The sequence below is a fragment of the Giraffa tippelskirchi genome, chromosome 4, assembly GCF_054371585.1.
Source record: "Giraffa tippelskirchi isolate mGirTip1 chromosome 4, T2T-mGirTip1v1.2.pri, whole genome shotgun sequence".
Taxonomy (NCBI): domain Eukaryota; kingdom Metazoa; phylum Chordata; class Mammalia; order Artiodactyla; family Giraffidae; genus Giraffa; species Giraffa tippelskirchi.
Window position 1 is genome coordinate 70861049 of NC_137278.1, and position 15628 is coordinate 70876676.

General features: G+C 40.5%; 1 long non-coding RNA gene across 1 annotated transcript in view; it reads right to left on the reverse strand.

Moving 5' to 3' along the window:
- Nucleotides 1-740: 740 nt before the first annotated feature.
- LOC145546590 (uncharacterized) overlaps nucleotides 741-15628 on the reverse strand; it is a 38560-nt gene continuing 23672 nt past the window's right edge. Inside the window, exons 3-4 of the long non-coding RNA XR_014083057.1 lie at nucleotides 4155-4296; nucleotides 741-1365 (exon numbers count right to left, since the gene is read on the reverse strand). This is a non-coding gene — a long non-coding RNA (uncharacterized LOC145546590). The remainder of the gene's footprint in view (nucleotides 1366-4154; nucleotides 4297-15628) is intronic.

The window sequence follows — 15628 nt, forward strand, 5'->3', positions numbered from 1 at the left end:
CGTCCATCCTCTGTAAACACTACAGGAACTAATGCTCATGAAACTCACTGCACTGCCTTTGGGATCTTGGGATTTCTCCATCCACATTAACCTTTAAGATGAAGGATGGCATTTGCCTTTGCACAAGGTGGGTGAAGGAGAAAGAAAAGGCCCTAAAGATATGAGGGGTTCCAGCAAGCTGACAATGACATAAATAGCGACTATGTTTTGCTGTGGAATGAGCTTTGTAGTAATAAACTGGGGAGGTGTGTGTAGGGGGGGAACAGCTTAAATTGAAAACCACAAATAAGTTCTGCAGGATAAAGACACAGATTAGCTCAGTAGATTTCAGTGGAAATAATGGCAATAGTCTGGGTTGGCGAATATAGCTTTAAACATATCCCAGCAGGACAGGCAACCTAGCAACACAGGTCCCAATATCCAGCTGCATCATTTCAAAGAGCGATCTGGGAAGGAATAGACAGATATTTGAACCTGGGGACTAATCTTTACATAATTTAAATGTGCTGCGGACAGCCACACCTGTGCAATTGGCAATTTCTGTTCACAGCTCCATTTTTAGTAATCAGAATTAACTCTAACCTCAGCAAGATGTGGTTGGTATACAGCAATTTTATTTCCCATGCCTGTAGCATGGCTTTGAAAAATTCCTGTATTTTGGCCTCAGTTGCTCAGAAGTTACAGAAAGAGTAATCTTTATAAAAAAGATTAAATTGGAGAAAGAATTGCCCTCAGACTTAGATGTATCTCATTTATACATAAGATTTTAGAGAAGTTCATAAGAATGGATCATGGCAGCTTATCATTGACATTTTCTAGAGAGGGTGTATTTTGATGACATAAAGTAGCACTACAAGTTATTCATTAAGCAAAATTATAATCCTGGTAAATTAATTAAATCTCTATGCATGAAATTTGTTTCAGAAACAATGCCGGTTAGGGTGCCCCCCTGAAATGGTAACCAGAGTTGTGATGTTTTACCCAGTGCTTCTTCACGTGACTCTCTATGAACTACAGCATTCATTTTAGAGTTGCTGATGCCAAGTAGAAAAACATGAGCTGAGAAATGTTATTGGGATGTGCTGTGATGCGATTAAAGCAGGCTGGACTGAGGGGTATTCTGGAACCAAATTAAAACGGCACTAGTGGAGGCAGGTCTGTGCTGGAAAAATGAAAGCAGAACATTCTTCCTTTTCAATGCAAGAAGTTGTAGGGGGAAAGCAGGAGAAAGAGCTGTGCCAGCATCTTGCCAACGAGAATGATTTTTCAGTACCAATATCTTCAGCAAACATAAATGCCACCTTCAGCTAATTCATTGCCAAACTGCCTTGATATCATCTTAAGTGATCAAGCTGTTAGATCAATCTGTGAATGAGAAAGAGTCCTGAAAACAGAATCCTAGTCCCTTTAATTCAATTCTGCCATTTTGGGGCTACAATTTAGTAAATCCATGTGTCCCAGCAAAGAATAGAATATAGCAAGAGCAAATTTCAAAGCACTGATCATTATGTAATTTTTTCTGAATCCTCTGCAAGACTCAGCACATGAATACATGGTACATAACTAGCCCTCCGTGCTAGATGATTGAGCCAAACATTATGACCTCAAGTTTGACAAGGCAGATACTATACCCTAAGTATACACATTACCACCACTCTGTACTAGAGATAAGGTTTGTCTTGTTATATGTCTAGACTTTTTAAAGTAGTAGGGAAAATAGTAATAATTCTCATTCAATTTATGTGTGTCATTTTATAGTTGTCACATTGTTATTAGTGCAAAAAATTAAGGAAGTTTCTTTTTTAAACTGTTAAAAAAACTATTATTTCACTCAACAATGAAGTTTCTCATGTCCTTGATGAAAGAATAAATTTCTGACACATACTTCCATTGTTTTACTTTCATATTTCTCTTTTATGAAAAGAAAATTTTGACCAATATTTGTGTTGAAATTGTCTTTGGTCATCAATGGAAACCATAGATTATCTACAGACAAAATAATTTTTAAAAAATCAACAAAAATATTCTATGAGAATCAATTGGTCTTTTGGAATTTGAAATAAAGAGTATTGTTTATGTTACTATTATTGGAAAATGTCTGATATGCATCCTATATATCAATAAGTTCATAGTAAGCACTCACGTGTGTGTGTGTGTGTGTGTGCGTGTGTAGAGTCAACTGTTAGACACTTACCACAAACCCACTGAGGACTGAGGAAAAGGCATATAGGACTAAAAGTAAATCCACAAAAACAAAGAAAATGAAGCCTGAAATGGCCGAATTTCCATATTTAAAATATAGAAGAACAGATGGAGATCTGGGTCACAGAAAATCAAAAAAATTGAAAGAATGAACAGAGGCTGGGCAAAGCAGGTAGAGTTGACAAGTGGTCTCTATTTTTGAGAACATGTACAATTTTTGTTTATACTTTCCTCTATTCATGGGATCTAGCAACTAAAAGATTAATATGAATATCTAGTAAATAAAGGATTAATATCTAGTAACTAATGTATTAAAGGTAATCACATATATCAGATACTATACTAAACACATTCCATAGGGCATCCACTGTGCCCATAATAACCCAAGAAGTCAATATGGTCATCCCCATTTGTTCAGATGGAATACAGAGCATCAATATGACATGAGGCAACTCGTTCAAGGATACAGGACACTAAGGCTCTCTCTACTACCCAATCTCTCAAACTCTGTGTTGGTTGCTGTTCCAGAAAAGAAGTACTTATTTCCACTGGAAAAAATATCTCCTTCATTTGAGTCAAATCATCCAGAATTTTAATCTACTTTTCTAGCCCTTTTCCACCAAAAATGACCCTTCAACAAGCTGTATTTTTGTCCATTTCACTTAACTTTTAACATATATATCTTGTTTTCTGTCTGCCTTCTTCAAGTACCATTCTTCTGAATAGCTTGTCTTCACAAATCTCAGTTCTAACTCTACCCAACTTTAGAGTTCGACTTAAATGCAGTCTGATCTGTGGATTCCTTGATTTTCCTGGCTTGAAAAAAAATCCTCTCCTCTACTCACTTAAAACACTTTACGTGTATCTCTCTTTTAGCACTTAACCACTTTCCACGTTGAATTAGGCAGCCTTGCCCAGATAGAATCTAGAAGAACTCCACTCTCTTGGTCCTACCATGACAATCTCTCTTAGCATTAAACATTCTTCAGCTTGATTTTTCCCAATGTTACCTCCATTCATTTACCCTGGAGACCAGTTTCCCCAAATTCCCGTTAACATTACATGACCAGTGTTTTAAAAGCACCATAATTTAGTGAATACTGGAATGTATTATCCCTCCTTGACCACGAACGCAGGGACAAAACACCAGATTTTATCTTTGTAACATTCAATGTGACTTACCCATTGTTTTGTGAATAGGAATAGAGAAATATGTTGGTTGAATGAATGAAAAAGAATAAATAGTTTTATACTTGAGTAAAAAGGAACTAAGTGCACAGAGTACAAACTCTGGATGACCTTCCATAAAGCTTGCTTTTGGAAACTCTCATCTGTAAGTATCTAACTGGGCAGCATCTCTACCACAAAGTGAGGCCAAAGAACAGTCTAAGCTGCAGTTGACAGAGGACATCACAAGGCATGCAATTGAGTTCTCCTCAGTTTACTGCACAAGTAAAGGGACAAAGCAGTGAAGATTTAGGAAATATATCAATATGGCCTCCCGTTACCCCAAAGTGTCTCCTGCACTGACTTGCCAGAAAGCCAAAAGTTTTATAGAAGTTCTGTGTTTAGGTTTAGGCCCCTTCCCCCATGGAGTTTGGGGATATATAGGAGTTTGTCATATATACCTAACAGTTTCATCCTATGGTCCTCATTTTCGAGGTTGGAAAGAGAGGACTACAGGAGAAAACATGTGCCTTCCATGGAAAGGCTCCTGGGGTCAGGAAAGGGGGGAGCATTCTGAAAAGGTCACCAAAGAACCATCTCATTTAACGTCACAAGTTTCCCAAATACATATGTGATACACGGGTGTGTAGTTGTGTGGATCTATGTGTATTAATACAAGGGTTTTCTCCTCTTGAAAGCTATTTTTTCAGCCACCAATAACCATAAAAACATTGAACATTGAAAAATTAGGATGAAAATGAATAACAATATTATTTTCCCCTTACCTTGACCCAGAGGTACCAGGAGAAAATCTTAGTGGAAAAGTATGAAATCTGTGGATACAGTATACCGAAGTTCTGTAGAATCTAGCAGAAGCAATGGAAAGATGTATCTTCATCACCAATTACAGGCCGCCTGCCATGTCCCCTGAAAAATGATCAACTCTGTTACCCGCTAACAACAAATCACTGAGTCATGCTCCTCCCCTGCCCACCCACCTGGGGCCCTATCTCTCCTGCCCAGTGTCCACACAGTCTTCCCCATCATGATTTATGGTTCAGAAAGAAGGGGACTGCTGGATGAGGTGTCTACAAGAGCAGATGGGAACCTAGACCAACCATCAAAGAGAAGAAAGGAGAAGGAGTAAACAGGAAAAGAAAAATAGAACAACTATTACAGAATTCAGGACAGCTGCCCAAAAGGAAAACAGACACTGAATGGGAAAGAGTAAACAAATAGATCAAGGTATACTAGAGAAGGAAAAAGCAGAGTGGAAAGAAGGAGATGAAAGCACTCATCCAAGGGAAAACAGCAAAACAGCATTGCTGGTTCCTGGCAGGAATATTAATAACTGGATAAAGAATAGGAAAAAATAGCTGATAATCTCCACACCCTCTGAAGAGCCCTTTGGCTTATGACTCACATAGGTTTGCAATGCTTTCAGAAACTCTATATACCTTGCCCTGTTAGAGGCTTTTTAGAATAAAGTGATATGAGTGTGTGGTTAACAGTGACTTTTGAAAGTAGTGGCCCAAGGATCATGGCTGAGGATGAAAAGAAAGGCATTTTAACTTCATTCTAGAATGGAGATGCCACATGTTCTGACATGAGCCGTGAGGCCTAACTCAGCTAAACATTTTAATCTGGCCAGAACTGAGGAAGCACGGTTCATCCTATGCTGTGGATGTTGTCCCATCAGGGCAATTTTGTTTTCTAACCGTTAGTGAAAATTTTCCTTGAATAACAAATACAATAGATACAAGAGTCAGTGGGAATGCTTGACAAGCATTCCTCACTTGACAATGCTTTCCTCACTTGACAATGCTTTCCTCACTTGACAAGAGGAAATCTATCCAGAAAAAATGTCCTGGGATGGTACTGACGAGACCTTGGGAGAGCAAACATTTGCTCAGCAGATGTTTATTGAGCACTTTGCTATGTGCCAGTCCCCTTCCTCCTCCAAGTGAGTGAAGCAGGAATCTGGGGGTGGCGCCAGGTAATCTGCTGAGGACACTCTGTTGCTTCATCTTAGCAAATGCTCAGGGGACACAACCTTCTGACCATTTTTCCAGAATCAATCTGAGGGGAGCATTTCTCAACCTTCCCCCACGCACTCCCCTAACCCCACCGCCCAATTATCACTCACTGAGGAGCCTTTCTAGACATTTTTTTTTTCCTGACCATACCTGCCCCAATGAAAACGGAATACCACCTTATATCTGTTTTTGCACCATGGTCCTTCAGAGGGCCACAAACCACTTTGATATATAAAATTCCAAGAACCAATATTCTCCCTCTTAGGGGGTCATTTTGCCCCTGTTAAGATATCACCCATGTTCTAGGGGTTCAGTGACAGACCCCATAGATTCAACAAATAATCACTGAGCTAGACCCTGGTGGCACCGTGTACATAAATGAGTAATACACTGTCCTTCTCCAGCACTCAGTGGTGACAGAGGTCATCAAGCATAATGTGGGAGGCTATGGGACAGATGAGAGGGCTTCCCTCATAGCTCAGTGGGTAAGGAATCCGCCTGCAATGCAGGAGACCCTGGATTGATTCCTGGGTTGGGAAGATCCGCTGGAGAAGGGCTAGGCTACCCACTCCAGTATTCTTGGGCTTCCCTTGTGGCTCAGCTGGTACTGAATCCGCCTGCAATGTGGGAGACCTGGGTTTGATCCCTGCGTTGGGAAGATTCCCTGGAGAAGGGAAAGGCTACCCACTCCAGTATTCTGGCCTGGAGAATTCCATGGACTAATTTCATGGGGTCACAAAGAGTCGGACACAATTGAGCAACTTTCACCTTCACTTTCATTTTTCACAGGACAGAGTCCAGCAAAGGATACCCTTATTCCATGGAGGAAGATGGTCAGTCCAGAGGGAAGATGAAGGCAGACTTCCTAGGGGAGACATGTGTGCTAGTTTATGAAGTTGAAAGAAGTTAACCAGAGAAAGGTGGGTAGTTAAACCAATCTTAGGATGATGTGGCTTTTGGACTGGTTCTAGAGTTATGCCTGGAATTGGGACAACAGTCATTTGAGATTTTCCTGAGACAGACTTACAACAAGGAAAGTTCTCCCTCTTTACAAATGTAATTTTTGGCTTATGTGTACAGTGAGTGTACAATCTAAGAAACTTTAATAAGTGGAAGAACGAGGCAGGTGTATGTGTGTATGTGTGTCTGCATGTACATATGTGTCTATCAATTCTGCACATCACTAAATATCTAGCAAGCAACACATGTGTATGAGATTTTAGATTTATTAGTTTATTTTTAGGAGCTGCGTCAGTGCAGATCCCACCCCAACCCCAAGTGTGTTAAGTCCATAGAGTTTCTTTTTTTTTTTTTTTCCATAGAGTTTCTTATCCTTTGACTCCATCTACCCATTGCAAGGCCACTCAAGAAGCAAAATGCCCTGGATGTGTCATGGCTTCCTTTGTCACTGATTTGCAAAGAGAGGAAGTTTCCAAGATGATGAGCATCACAATTACAAGTTCATTGTTATAAGGAAGCTCTTATTTGTTTGTCTCAGTCAATAAGGGCTAAGCTGAAAGATTACATGGACCTCTAGATCTGATGTTCCTCACAACAAAATGCTCTACTCATGGTTCACATCTCAACAGCATCTAAGTGAACGTTAAAAATTTACCCTGCCCTACAAAGTCTCTACTTGGAGAATGTATTTTCTTTGTTTAAAGAACAATTGTTGGCTGAGAGGGTGCCAGGTGCCCAGCATGTTACTGTGGAGGGTTACAGAATGTAAGACATAAACATGTTAGGAACCTATTTCCTAGTTGGACACATGCTTCAAAACATAACAACATGAGAAAATGCACATGGGTCAGCATTCACCAAAATGTTCAAAGGAGTTACCTGAGTAGAATAGAAAGGTCCCTTACTTTTAAGTATGTTTAAGAGCACTGGGGTAAACAAAATCAACGACCTTTTCAAGCTCTTTATGCAGTCTTTAAAATGTGAATGTGAATCGTTGAGCCATGAATCCCTAAAAGTAGGAGGGCCATATAATGTATTAGCTAACCTGGGATCCTTATTAGAGGAAGAGGAGAGAATGGCCATACATCAGATTAACAGACACAAAGCAGAACTATCTCAGGCATTCTCAGCTGTATGGTCACCCTATTGAAACAGTCAATAGAACGTCTATGTTTGTCAAACTCAGTCCAATGTAACTTTTTGTTGCTGATGTTAAGCTAAACTCCCAAAAAGGAGCTGTTGAGAATAATACTTGTACAACAGGAGAAGGGGTAGTGTAGTGAAAGGGGCATGGTTATTACAGACAGACAGATTTGGGCTCATTACCCAGCTCTACCAGATACTAAGAAATACTAGAGTACTGGTTCTTAAAGTGTGGCCATCAGACTAGCAGAGTTAGCATCATCTGGAAACTTGTTATTGATGTGAATTCATGCCCCAGACCTTCTGAATCAGAAACCCTGAGGACAGAGAATAGCATTCATGCAATCTGTGCTTCACAAAGCTCCCAGGTGATTTTGAAGTGCAATGAACCAGGTACTTTATGTGACCTCCTAGAGCCTTGGGTTATCTATTTAAGAAATGGTGCTAATAACTTGCCTTATAGATGACCCATGGCTTACAGCAGGTGTGGGTACATTAAAATGTTTGCTACCTGTATTAGTCTACTGGTCCTTTTGGAGTTACAGATGGCATACTCTAAATATCAAAATAAAAACAGTTCAGTGAAGACAAGGTTGACAAACCCCACTTCCAAGGCTAGGCCAATCCTCTGCACTGTCCAATACAGGGCAGGTGGAATGCAGGTTGGAGAGATACCCACTGTACACATTATTCTTATATTATGGGACCTTATGACTATTTTAACTCTCTGATTATGTATTCCCTTCATCAGATCCTAAATTCCTTAAGGGCAGAGACCATGTCATCCAAATTTATTTTTCTACCTCCAGCACATATGTGGTCCTCAATTCATGTCTGAATAAAGAATGACATGGGGTTTTAAAAAAAAAGGCTCTGAATTGTCTTGACACATCAGAAAAGAGAGAGAAGAGAACTGACAATGAGATAATAACTCTTTTTGCCACGTACCAGCCCACAGGATTTGTCACCAGCCTAGAGCAAATTGTTCCAGTTCCTTGGTTAGATTTCTGCATCTTTTAAAACAAAGGCATAATGTATGAGGCTAAAGATGGAGTCCCAGCAGCACATCTTTTCTGGATATTGCTATTTCAAGCTTCCTTCTGCTGGGTGCACAGCTCCACTGCAACGTATGTATGTATCATCAAAAACAAACTTTGCACTGGTTTGGGTCAGTTTGATAATCATTGTCTTTTAGGCAGGTCATGGAAAGATGGGAAAGTACATGTTTTCCTATAATTCACTGAGCAAATTATCTCTTTACAGTTGAGTACATTGAGGCTCAGAGATATCATTAGATGGTTCAGAGCAACTTTGCATTTGAGGGTACATTATAATTCAGAAAAAAGAAGGACTCCCCTGGCCTACTTAGGCAGAATGCTTTAACTAAGCCCTCTCGTCTCTCCACATTATGCTGCAGAGTCTGAACACAGGTAGAGCTGTGGTCAGCTAAAGAAATTATCTGCATTCCATATACTGTTTCTGCCTCATGAAAAGCCCATTTATGTTCAGTGTCTAGCTTTGACTCAGTGGGTTCCTCAGAAGCCCCAGATTTTTCTTCAGTATGATATTCCTTTCTTTCCCGAAATTCCTTTTCTGATCTTTCAGCTCCCCTGTATTTAATGAGCAATGTCCAGCATATATTTAGGAAATATTAATATTTAATGCCAATTCTACACTTGATCTTAGCCAAAAGGCCAAGAAGCTCTCATGCTTCCCAGATAGCTCAGTTGGTAAAGAATCTGCCTGCGATGCGGGAGACCTGGGTTTGATCCCTGGGTTGGAAAGATCTCCAGGAGAAGGGAAAGGTTACCCACTCCAGTATTCTGGCATAGAGAATTTCTTGGACTGTATAGTCCATGGGGCTGCAAAGAGTCGGACACAACTGATGTGACTTAGCAGCAGCAGAGCGACTTTCACTCAGTGCCAATTCTATCTAGTCCCTGCTTAAACTCCTTTTTGGTTCTGTCTGGATGTCTCAACCCTACTGATCATTGTTTTAGTTCTCTGGCTCTCTCAAAGTTACTTATTTCCTCCCAATATTTTTAGAGTATTAGCTAAAGACTTCATATAATCTCCAGAATCTGCTCCCTAGTTGATTAATCATTCCTGTTTGTCATAAATCACACTCCCAATGGTCTACAAGCCCATTAATTTTCTGCAGTCCCCTCTGCCTCCAGTCACCCTCACCTTCCTGGAAGTATTTTTTCAGAGCCTGGCATTGTTTAGGATACCATGTCCAAGCTCTCGCATACATTCATCAATGGCACCACTAACATTAATATTGCTAACTTCAGCAGCCATTTTCCTCTCATCTTAATCAGCCTCTTAAGAGCATTTGACACAGTTGACTCCTTTGCCTTCAAAAAGCCCATTCTGTGTTCCTGTGGTTTTCTTCTAGTTTTCTTCCAATCTCACTGTCCTTTGCTAATTTTTTCTCTTCTACCTGATGCTACCTGATGTCTACAGGCTGGGGCATTCCAGAGCTCTTCTCCATCTGTACTCTTTTCTCTCCCTGGGCAACAGGGCTTAGATTTAAGATTTTAGAGTAGGAAACGTTCAAGTGATGTCAGGTTCCAGATAGATGTGAGTACAGATGTTATTAAGATTAAGTAGATTAAGAAACCAAGAATATGGGGCTTCCCTGGTAGCTCAGTGGTAAAGAATCTGCCTGCCAATGCAGGAGAGATGGGTTCAGTCAATGATCCAGGAAGATCCCACAAACCATGGAGAAACTAAGCTTGTGTGCCACAATTACTGAGCCTGTGCTCTAGCATCTGGCACGCCAATGACTGAGCCTGTGTTCTGTAGCTATTGAAGCCCACTCACCCTAGAGCCCGTGCTTTGCAATATGAGCAACCACCACAATGAGAAGCCATGCACCAAAACTAGAGAATAACCCCTGCTTGTTACGATTAGAGAAAAGCTTGTGCACCAATGAAGATTCAGCACAGTCATAAATAAATAAATAAATACAATTATTTTAAAAAAGAAACCAAGAATCCAAGGTTTGGGGACCGATGCCACATGGACCTTGAAATCACTCAAAAACATGGCAGACAAGGGGGTAAGAGAGCAGCTCCAAGCTAGGTTCCTGGTCATTTGATGAATTTGAAGGTAACACTGGAGGATGGATGAGGCAGCCTGATAGTAGGAACCAAAAGAGGCCTTGGGATCTGAAAAGTGTCCTTGGGACCTGAAGACTGTAATGATCTCATCTCTCAACTCAAACAACTTCAGTCACTGCTGACTTTTCCTCTCTGGACTACTCACAGTAAGTTGCTGAATATATAATACATTTATAACTCTAGTTTTAAAAATACATCAACAGATATGGCCTTGTACTGTTCTCTTGGACCACATTGTAAGCTCTGGGCCCCAGGAGGGAAAACACTGGGTCAAATACCCTATGAGTGTTGCTCATTCATACAACTTCACAGAAATAATAGACTAGCATCTGACACAGGCCTGGATAAGAAGGCCTCAATAAACGGAAACACGGCTTGTGGGGGCAGTGTCATCTTTTCCCTCAGGGCTGTCTAAGTTTTGGACTCTATGAAGTTCACAGTACCTTTTTTCCCATAAGTGACAATCATCCCATCTAGGCAGACCTAGTACAGCCATCGACTCAGGCTCATGGAGAGAGGCCGAGGGCTCAAGAATGCTGCCATTTCCCCTTTTCTATGAGTCTGGTCTTGATTGTCTTGTGCATAGAATCATCTGGGCCAGGAAGGACTGCTCAGATGTTTGTCCCTATGCTCAGGAAAGTGGTAAGGTTTTTCCAATATTCTCAGGGGAATTGTTTGCAAAAAGAGGGAAAGATATCATGCTCATCACCCCAGGGGCTGGAGAATCCAGGTCTACCACCTTTGAGCCAGGATTGTAGTTGATTTTTACAAATTAGATCAATCCAAGAAGTACCTAAAAAAGCTTCTCCATCCTTCATCTTCATCTTCTTCTACCATGTTTCCATTTGTCAAATCAAATTGGATAATTTCTTTGGAATGACCTCACTCATTAATTAAAAAACATGCACGGCATCTGCATCCCTACTATCTGCCATTCATTGTGCTAGGTAGAGACAACAGAGATGAATCAAACTTATGAATTCCCTGTTTTTAAAAAGCTCATGATTTAGTGTGTTGGAGGGCAAGGGTTCTGAAGTCAGCAGCCTGAGAGAGAAGTGAGTACTACAGTTGGTAAACACATAGGGATTTAGAGGCATGCAAGGGAAGAACCCTATTGCAGCATGGGAGGCAGTAAAAGCTGCCCACACAACCCTATGCTGAGTGTTGTGAAACTAGTAGGCTGTCACTCAGAATCCGGGGTTCCAAGCAGAGCCTGTGCCTAAGATAGAACTGAGTATGGAGCACTGTGAGAATTGCCTCAATATACCAGATTTTCCCACTCTCACTTACATGTGGGTGTTCTGGACATGAACATTGGAAAACCAATGTCATTGGTATCAATTGAGAATTTTTTCAAGATGGTCAGAGGCAAAATTTCAGTAAGTGAAATTAAGTATCAGGGTTAGAAAAGGCCACTGAGGGGTAAAAAAACACTGTAGAAAGGCAATAAAAGAAATTCCACTTCCAGACTTATAGTCAAAAGTAATAAAAGCAATAATTTAAAAAAATACAACTGCACCCCACATTCATAGCAGCATTATTAACAATAGCGAAGACAGGGAAACAACCATGTATCCATCAATGAACAAATAGGTAAAGGAATTATGGTGTCTGTGTATATATATACATATATATATGTATGTATGTATATGTGTGTGTGTACACACATACACACACAGACATGCACGATGGAACATAATACAGCCATGTAAAATGAGATTCTACCATTTGTAACAACATGGATGAACTCTGAAGACATTATGCTAAGTGGGAGGGGAAATTGGAGGAAGGTGGTCAGAAAGTACAAATTAAAGATAAATAAGTACTAGGGATATAATGTACAACCTGATGACTACAGCTATCACTGCTGTATGATAGCAATACATGAAAGTTGTTAAAAAAGTAAACCCTAAGAATTCTCCGGGGGGGGGATACTTTTTAAACACTTTCATGACCCAGATAATCATGATGGTGTGATCCCTCACCTAGACAGACATCCTGGAATGTAAAGTCAAGTGGGCCTTAGGAAGCATGACTATGAACAAAGCTAGTGGAGGTGATGGAATTCCAGTTGAGCTATTTCAAATCCTAAAAGATGATGCTGTGGAAGTACGGCACTCAATATGCCAGCAAATTTGGAAAACTCAGCAGTGGCCACAGGACTGGAAAAGGTCAGTTTTCATTCCAGTCCCTAACAAAGGCAATGCCAAAGAATGCTCAAACTACCGCACAATTGCACTCATCTCACATGCTAGTAAAGTAATGCTCAAAATTCTCCAAGCCAGGCTTCAGCAATATGTGAACTGTGAACTTCCAGATGTTCAAGCTGGTTTTAGAAAAGGCAGAGGAATCAGAGATCAAATTGCCAACATCTGCTGGATCATCAAAAAAGCAAGAGAATTCCAGAAAAACATCTATTTCTGCTTTATTGACTATGCCAAAACCTTTGAGTGTGTGGATCACAATAAACTGTGGAAAATTCTGAAAGAGATGGGAATACCAGACCACCTGACCTGCCTCTTGAGAAACCTGCATGCAGGTCAGGAAGCAACAGTTAGAACTGGACATGGAACAACAGACTTGCTCCAAATAGGAAAAGCAGTACGTCAAGGCTGTATATTGTCACCCTGCTTATTTAACTTATGGGCAGAGTACATCATGAGAAACATTGGGCTGGAGGAAGCACAAGCTGGAATCAAGATTGCCGGGAGAAATATCAATAGCCTCAGATATGCAGATGACACCACCCTTATGGCAGAAAGTGAAGAAGAACTAAAGAGCCTCTTGATGAAAGTGAAAGAGGAGAGTGAAAAAGTTGGCCTAAAGCTCAACGTTCAGAAAACTAAGATCATGGGATCCAGTCCCGTCACTTCATGGCAAATAGATGGGGAAACAGTGTCAATAGTGTCAGACTTTATTTTGGGGGGCTCCAAAATCACTGCAGATGGTGATTGCAGCCATGAAATTAAAAGACACTTACTCCTCGGAAGGAAAGTTATGACCAACCTAGACAGCACATTAAAAAGCAGAAACATTACTTTGTCAACAAAGGTCCATCTAGTCAAGGCTATGGTTTTTCCAGTAGTCATGTATGGATGTGAGAGTTGGACTATAAAGAAAGCTGAGTGCCAAAGAATTGATGCTTTTGAACTGTGGTGTTGGAGAAGACTCTTGAGAGTCCCTTGGACTGCAAGGAGATCCAACCAGTCCATCCTAAAGGAGATCAGTCCTGGGTGTTCATTGGAAGGACTAATGTTGAAGCTGAAACTCCAATACTTTGGCCACCTGATGCGAAGAGCTGACTCATTTGAAAAGACCCTGATGCTGGGAAAGATTGAGGGCAGGACGAGAAGGGGATGACAGAGGATGAGATGGTTGGATGGCATCACCGACTCAGTGAACAGGAGTTTGGGTAAACTCCGGGAGTTGATGATGGACAGGGAGGCCTGGCATGCTACAGTTCATGGAGTCGCAAAGAGTCAGACACAACTGAGCGACTGAACTGAACTGAAGAGTTCTCATCTTAAGGAGAAGATTTCTGTTTTATTCTTTACTTCTTTCTCTTCCTTTTACTGTATCTATATGAGAAGATGGGTGTTAGCTGAATCAATTGTGGTAATCATATACACATGTGTGTGTAAATCAAACCATCATGCTGTGTGCTTTAAACTTAAACAATGAAATATGTCAATGACTTCTCAGTAAAACTGAGGGGAAAAGTCAGTGGAGTTTTTGAGGATTCTGCAATTTATTAGGATTCACATAAAGCTCTGACAGAGAAAACAAAGACTCCTCACTTCTTTCTATTTCTTCCAGCCAAGTTAGAAACAAAGGAGAGTGAAATAGTACTTTTATATTCTCTGGTGATTTTGTCTGTGCATATTTGATAAATTCCTAGAGGTAAAGTCACAGCAGCAGCCCATACCAGGCAATAAAAGACACAGTTCAACAAACACGTGCTGAGTTTGACAAACTCCTTCATTGCAGGCACAGTTCTAGACACTGTTGATACAGAAACAAGTAAGACATATCATGAGCTCTCTGAGCAGATGACTCATCTTTTCAGTGCATATGCACCATCACAGCTGCCATCCCCGGGGAGAGTGGCCCAGGACTGCAGGTGGGAAGATATTAACAGCCACTTGAGCCGAGTCTTATAAAGCTAGCTATACTCCCTTGGCACTCTAGGCCCCGTAGCTTCATTATTAAAGAACATAAGATCAAGCTCAGTTCCTAATTGTCTAGGCCCCAGAAAATTAATAGAATTAGTTCTAAAACTCCTTGAATTTCCTTAGCTGCCTGTTACACTGTACCCCTTATCACTGAGATCATGGATGCTACTTTCTAAATCTAAGTGACACAAACACATCTCCTTCCCATTCCTAGCCCCCAACTAGCACATTAGTGCATTTGGAATTTATGGCTGCATTTCTATTAGTTCCCAACAGTATTCATCAGATTAAAGCTGCATCAGAAATTAGATTTTTTTTTCTGCTTTTGCCCCTGAAGAGTGTAATAAAAAAATAACCCAATAAATCTGGTAAATTAGCAATAAGATCTCAGACTTTGGGGGCATATGTGCAACTCTGCTGCCGGGGAAGAAATGTCAAACTATCGACAGCTGACCCAATCAGATTACACATTCCCATTTACTAGCAGGAAGGATGAAAGATGATTCCCCCCTCTAAATTGAACCAAGTTCACCACAGGAATGAAAAAGTCTCAGGAATTGAGAATATCGTTGTTTTATTTCGTAGGCAGCAACCATAATCTTATGCAAAAGAGAACATTTTCAAAGGTCATTTCTTAATTTTCACTCAGAAGTTGGAAATTTGGACAGATGTGGGTTTTGGGCCATTTCCCCTCCTAGACTCATTGATTGTAGTAGTGGACTAGAATTGAAAAAAATCACCTTGTCCTGATTTTACTGTCTCTTGACTGTAATAAAAGGAATATTAATTCCAAGTTCACAAGAAACACTTGTAAAGGGAAAGT